At 36.0% G+C, this 7,705-nt stretch overlaps 1 non-coding gene across 1 annotated transcript; it reads right to left on the minus strand.

Moving 5' to 3' along the window:
• Nucleotides 1-7,233: 7,233 nt before the first annotated feature.
• Nucleotides 7,234-7,340, minus strand: LOC116130451. The gene has a single exon (XR_004128054.1). It is a non-coding gene; the product is annotated as a small nucleolar RNA R71 (small nucleolar RNA).
• Between the last annotated feature and the right edge of the window lie 365 nt (nt 7,341-7,705).

The following is a 7,705-nucleotide window of genomic DNA, read 5'->3' on the forward strand; positions in this document are numbered from 1 at the left end:
ACTTCTCCAGGATATAGCACCTCTGGCTAGCATAAAAACATATCCGGATGTTTATTTCCGAGAATCAACACAGCCAGTGAAGTCTGGGTCTGAATATCTGACGACTTCTAAAATGTCAGACCATCTATAAGTAAGCATGAAACCTTTAGTTCCTTGAAGATACCTCGTGACCTTCTTTGTATCTCTCCAATGATCTAAACCTGAATTACCTTGATATCTTCCTAACATGCCAACTACAAAAGCAATGTCAAGTCTAGTAAAGACCTGAGCATACATTAGGCTTCCAATAGCTAAAGCATAAGGAATAGTTTTCATTTGTTCCTTTTCAATCTTTAGTGTAGGACATTGGTTCAGATTGAATCTGTCATCCTTAAAAATGGGTGCAACACTAGGTGAACAATCCTTTCATCCTAAATCTCTCAAGAATTTTATTATTATAGGCTTCCTAAGATAGTCCCAAAACATATTGTGATCTATCCCTATGAATCTTAATGCCAATGACATAAGACACCTCACCCATATCTTTCATACTAAAATGCTGAGAGAGAAATTGTTTCACCTCATGCAACAAACCCAAATCATTAGTTGCAAGCAAAATATCATCTACATATAACACAAGAAAGAAGATTTTGCTCCCACTAACCTTGTGGTGTATACATTGATCCATGACATTCTCTACAAAACCAAATGAAGAGATAGCAATGTGAAATCTTAAACACCAGTGTCGGGAGGCTTGTTTAAGTTCATAGATGGACTTCTTAAGCTTGCAAACGAAATGCTTACCATCACTTGAAACGAACCCATCAGGTTGTTTCATGTAAACCTCTTCTTCAAATCTCCATTGAGGAAAGTTATTTTCACATCCATTTGATGTGAATCTAAATTGAAATGGGCAACTAATGCCATAATAATGCGGAAGGAATCCTTTTTAGAAATTGGAAAAAATGTTTCTTTATAATTTATCCCTTCCCTTTGCGTGAACCCTTTAGCAACAAGCCTAGCCCTGTATCTCTCAATGTTGCCTAAAGAATCCCTTTTGGTTTTAAATACCCATTTACAATCAATAGGTTTCTTTCCAATAAGAAACTCAATAAGGTTCCAAACTTTATTATCCGCCATAGAATTCATCTTGTCAATCATGGCATTATACCATAACTCAGATTTACTACTATCTATAGCTTGTAAAAACGTGTCTAGGACATCCTCAACACCTATGTCATAGTCAGACTCTTGCATATACACTACATAGTCAGTAGGAATTGCTAATTTTTTTGTTCTAGTAGATCTCCTTAATGTTGTATAATCAGTCTCTTGTTGAGACTATTGCACAACTGGTTGTTCCTCCTACGGCGGAGGTTGTTCAGAATGATCTTCTAAAACAATCTCATCAGAACATGGACTTTGATTGATGAGTACCTCATTGTTCACCCTTTTTGGATGAACAACCAATCTTCTACGTGATATAGGAGAATTACTTGAAACATCAATTTTCTCAAAGACTAAGTCTCTGATTTGATCACTCCCACTGACCACGTCATTCTCAAGAAATTTGGCATTTCTTTATTCAACAATTCTACTAGAATGGTTCGGACAATAAAACTTGTATCCCTTGGATTTTTCCACATATCCAATAAAATATGCACTAATAGTCTTAGGATCTAACTTCCGTTCTTGCGGATTATAAACTCTAACTTCAACTAAGCAACCCCAAATGCGTAAATAACTTAAACTTGGTTTCCAACCTTTCCATAACTCAAATGGCCTTTTAGGAACCGCCTTAGTTGGAACTCGGTTTAATATATATGCTGCAGTTTAAGAGGTTCAATCTACAAAGAATGAGGAAGTTTTGAGTTACTAAGCATACTCCGTACCATATCCATTAATGTTCTATTTCTCCATTCTACTACACCATTCTGAGATAGTGTGCCAGGCATGGGGTATTGAGCCACAATACCTTGCTCTTGAAGAAATTTAGCAAATAGACCAAATGCTTGTTCTGTACTGATGTATCTACTATAATATTCACCACCTCTATTAGATCTCATGATCTTAATTTGTTTTCCATATTGTTTCTCTACTTCTGCTTTATATATTTTGAAAGCATCCAACGCTTAATCCTTGTCATGAAGCAAATAGAGATGCATATATCATGAGTGATCATTAATAAAAGTGATGAAATTTTTATGTTTACTAGAGCTCATGTCAAGGCAACAAATATCTATGTGTATGATCTCTAAAGGTTCAGAACTCTTCTTAGTCTACTTTCCCTTAATGCAGTCCACACAAGTATCAAAGTCAGTAAAGTCAAGGGTTTCAAGAACTCTAGCATTTACCAATCTTTTAATCTTATCAATGGAGATGTGTCCTAATCTCCTATGCCACAGAAAAGAAGAGTTTTCACTTATAACAGTACATTTAATACCAGTACTAGCATGTGAAGTCGTTAAACTATAAGGAACGGTATCACTTAAATGAATTTTAAACAAACCATCAACTATAGTACCATTTCCAACAATAGATGAGTTCTTAATTAACTTAAAAGAATTACCATAAAAGTTGAAAGAGTATTCACAAGGTAAAAGTTTAGAAACTGAAATTATTCCTAGAAAAACTAGGAATATAAAATGTTCATTCCAAATCCAAAATAAAATTAGTGCTTAAAATAAGTCTATATGTTCCAACAACTTCAACACGTGAAGGCATCCTATTTCCCAAATAGATGTTGCATTCACTTCCCATCAGTTTCCTTTGATCCAGAAAACCTTGTATGGTATTAGAAACATGGATTGTAGAACCAGAATCAATCCACAAATCATTACGAGAAACACAAATCATATTAGATTCATAACACACAAGAGATGTGAGATTACCTTTCTTGTCCAACCGGGCCTTTCTTGTCCAACCGGGCCTTTCTTTTAGGATAATCCTTCTTGATGTGTCCTTTCTTTTACAAAAGAAACACTACTTGACGTTGTCCTTATTTCCTTTGCTCGTAACCTCATGCAACTTACCTTTTCCCTTCCACTTCTTATTCTTGTTTGAAGTGTGCTTGACATTTCCTGCCGCTAGATGTGCAGTTTCATTCACTTCCTGAAGCAATCACTCATCCTCTTGAACACACATGGTCAAAAGCTCATTGATTGACCATTTAACCTTTTGTGTGTTATAGGATATCTTGAAAGGAGTATAATGAGATGAGAGAGAGTTCAGGACATAATGCACCAGGAAATCATCATTAATCGCCATCTGAATGGATCTCAATTGAGCAGCAATGTCCCTCATTTTCATAATGTGCTGACAAACTCCTTTAATACCGATGAGCTTCATGGATGTCAATCTACTCATTAGGGTGCTACCTAATGCCTTATCTGATGCTTCAAACTGAGCATGAATTGCATCCATTAGATCCTTGATATTCTCACACTCTGGTATCAACCCACATATACTACTCATAATGTGAGATTTGATAAACATCATGCTTAAACGGTTGGATTGCTCCCACCATTCATACAAAGCAATTTCAGCCTGAGTGCTCGTATCTGTAGGTATAGGTATCTCTTCCTTACGAAGTGCATAGTCAAGATCAATGCATCCTAAATGAAGAAGGATAGCCTCCCTCCAGGATTTGTAGTTATCACCATTTAAATAAGGAACTTTATCCTCAACCATCATCAAAGTTTGATCAACTATAGGTATATCAACAGATATGCTTACTAAATAAATTATTAGGCACAAACCATCAACAACAGTTATAAGTTTACCAATGTAAAACAAATAACAAATCATAAATGAATCGACATATCATAAAATCTCCTTGTGGGTAAAGACATTACATATTATGATCTATTATCCTTTAATGATGAAACTAGAAACTATTAATATTTCATAATACCTGTGGGCTGATTAAGAAATAAGAATAATTTCTATTCCATCCTAATTAATTATGAAAATATAACATTCCCTGTGGGTAAAATGATTATATTAACATAATTAACTACAGAACGATGTTATTAACTTTATATGATCATAATTAATATTACTTAATGCATATATTATCATAACTTACATGTTGTGGCTACTCTAAATTAATCAAATATATATGATCATAAAACCTCAAATAGTTATAACATGAATTATTGCATATAATACAACATAATATAAATAAATACAAGTATAACACACTATTTATGCATAACAGACTAATAAATGACATAAAAACCATCACTCGTGCTGTCACCAACTCCCATGTGCCACCGTGACTCAACCACGCACAACCAAGTGTCCTTACGCACCATCACGCGCCTCTAGAAGAAAACACACTCTTGCATGCACCTTCAAACGCCTTCACGACTCTCCCACGTGCTTACTTGCGCCAAAACACATCTCCCCCATGCACCTAACACAAGCACGTTCAGCTTCATGCGCCAACATGCGCCATTAATCAATGCTAGCCATATTGACCCATTTGACCAGGTCGAGTTGACCTTCACCCGTTAATTGACCGGATTGACCACCTTGACCAATTTAGTGACCCGGTTTGACTCATTGACTAGTTTGTTGATCGGGTCGGGTTGACCCGTCTAGGTCGTTGGGTGAGTTTGATCGGGTTGGTTTGACCTTTGGCTTTGACCAGGTCAATTTGACCCGTTTTATCCTTGACCAAGTAGATTTGACCCAGTTTGACCGAGTCTTCTTGACTCGGTTTTTACAACTTTTAAACCGTTTTCTACAGTTTTTAACAGCCCAATTCCGACCTTTTTTTTGACATTTTAGAGAGGAAACTTGAACATGGACGTATGGCCTATGTCAGTGACATCCCAAATGACATTTTCATCCTAAATCGACGTCGTAAATGGCTACCAAAGTCACCCAAATGGTAATTTTAACCGAAACTTTAAACTAGCATAACTTTTCGACCACAACTCCGTTTTCAACAAATAATACATCGTTGGAAAGATTTTTCAACAAGGATTCTAATGACACTAAACATATTTGATTTATTCAAGAAGTTATGTGCTATTAAACTTACGGGTTTAAAGAAAAATTCCCAATTTTATGCAATATTCTCTAAATTTGCAACAAACAATTACATGCCAGGCAGAGATTAAAAAAAAAAAAGCTCTGATACCACATGTTAAGAATAGCAATGTAAATTGATAATCCGTGGATTATACTGTTTTATTAGACTTTTTAGTCGGATTTTAGATACTTTCTAGTTCATTTTGACCTGAATTGTTGCTTAATTCATTACATTTTGTGTTTCAGGTTAAAATGGACATTTTGAGAAAATAAGATAGAATTGGAAATTTTGGACTCAGAAGTAAGCGGATCTCAGAAGTTGGGAGAGTTCTGAAACAGAATAAAACACTATGAAGCTTATTCCCAAGGGAGAGCACCGAAGATCGAAGAATCAAGCAGAGAAGCAAGCAAAGGGGCAATTCTGTAATTTTTAGAATTCTTCAGGAACCTTCGCCGTGGAGAAATGGGCCAGTCACGCACCAGATTCAGCGTTTTGTCGCCTCGGAGAGATTTCTTCTTCGCCACGTCGAAGTTTGCATTTTCTAGTTTTTGTAAAGCCATAGTTTTACTTTTTAGGTTTTTCTGAGGATTTTGGGCGAGGTATAAAAGAAAAACTTAGTCTTTTTGCCAGGGGTCTTTTTCGAGTAGTTTTGAGAGCTTTTTACATTTCTTAGTTTTCATTTTTGAGTGATTTTTATATTGTAAAGGGTGAAGATTGGAGATTAAACCAGAGGATTCGTCATTTGGGGAGATTTCTTTTCTTTTCTCTTGTTTACATTATGTTGAGCTTCAATATTTTCGTATCTTTTGTTAGTATTATTGATTTAGCCATGAATTAATCTAGTTTGGGTTAGGGTTTTGATTGTAATTCGAATTTTTATGGGTTAAGTAATAGATTGTTTTCTTTTTCACATGAGTGTGCTTTGATTGTGTGTTTACTCTAAGTTTACTGTCTATATGTGATGAACATGATGAGATTGAGAAATGAATCATGTTAGGCTTCTTAGGTAATCACCATTATAGTATTGGATGCTAGAGATAGATTCAAGAATCAATGAAATCATTCTAGGATTCTTGTGCTTAAAGAACTTAGATTTATTAACTTTCAATTTGTTGGGTGCGGAAGGTTAATAGAGAAGAGTAGGAAAACATAGCTTGAGAAGGTATGTTTAACACGTTAGAGAGTTCGTTTTACAATCAATGCATGTGAATATGAATTTAGTTTATTTCTTTAGGTTTAACCCAAAGAGTCCGAATGAAGTCAAAACCCTACCTTTTTGTTGAATTGATTGTTATCTGTGTTTTTTTTTTTTCTCGCATTCATAGTAATTTTAGTTTAAAATTTATTACTCAGTCTTAGTTAGAAATTACTCCCACTAATCCAAAAGAAATCAATTGCTCCAACTTGAGAATAGTAGGAAGCTTAGTGCTTAGCTAACAATCCTCGTGGGAACGATACTCACTCATCACTCTATTACTTGAGCGACTAGTATACTTGCTACAAGTTGCATGTTTATGAAAAATACACATCAAGTTTTTGGGGCCGTTGCCGGGGATTGAGTTTTAAGTTAACATTGAGTTTTTCTATAGTTAGCTAGATTGGAGTTCTTATTTTTGTTTTCATCATTATTGTTTTACTTTCGTTTTTAATTTTTAGTTGGTTTGTGATCTCACTTTCCTTCATTTCTTTTTGTGCAGTTTATGCAAAGAACGAGATGTCAGTTAGTGGTTCTTGTTGATCTTGAGATTGAGAGAACCGCTAGACGACTTAATAGAGAGAGAAGAGAAAGAGAGGATTTAGTGGTTGAAACAGAAGAAATAGTTGTTGAAATGGTAGAACCAGAAAACAGAACACTAAGGGAATTCTCAGTTCCCACAGTTAATGGTAGTGGGTTGAGTATTACTAGGCCTACGGTGCAAGCCAACAACATTGAGATTAAGCCTGCAATCATCCAGATGATCCACCAGTCGATTCGATTTAATGGTGATTTGAAGGAAGATCCGAATCAGCATATTGCAAACTTCTTGGAAATTTGTGACACCTTCAAGTCGAATGGAGTGTCAGATGACGCCATTAGGTTGAGGTTATTCCCATTCTCACTGGGGGATAAAGCAAAGGGGTGGTTAATGGCACTACCACCGGGAACTATCTCAACTTGGAATGATCTAGCATAAAAGTTCCTTACCAAGTTCTTCCCTCCAGCAAAATCAACAAAACTGAGAAATGATATCACATCATATCTACAAGATGAATCCGAGTCATTGTATGAGGCTTGGGAGAGGTACAAGGAGTTAATGAGGAAATGTCCACACCATGGGTTGCCAGTTTGGCTTCAAGTCCAAACATTCTATAATGGACTGATGGGTAATGTGCAAACCATGGTGGATGCAGCATCAGGAGGAGCCTTGCAGAATAAGACACTAGAGGAGGCTTATGAGTTACTTGAGGTTTTGGCAAGCAACAACTATCAAAGACCAAATGAGAGAGCAATACCAAGAAAATCTTCGGGTCTTCATGAAGTTGATGCCTTTACAGCCATCTTAGCCCAACTCACGGCACTTCAGAAATAGTTGGGAAATATGCAGGTAAACTCTATTCAATCACCTCAAATAACTTGTGATTTTTGTGCAGGAAACCATGTGAGCAGCGAGTGTCAAGTGGGAAACACATTTGCTTCGTCATCTT

This window comes from Pistacia vera, unplaced genomic scaffold (assembly GCF_008641045.1).
Source record: "Pistacia vera cultivar Batoury unplaced genomic scaffold, PisVer_v2 Contig220, whole genome shotgun sequence".
Taxonomy (NCBI): Eukaryota; Viridiplantae; Streptophyta; class Magnoliopsida; order Sapindales; family Anacardiaceae; genus Pistacia; species Pistacia vera.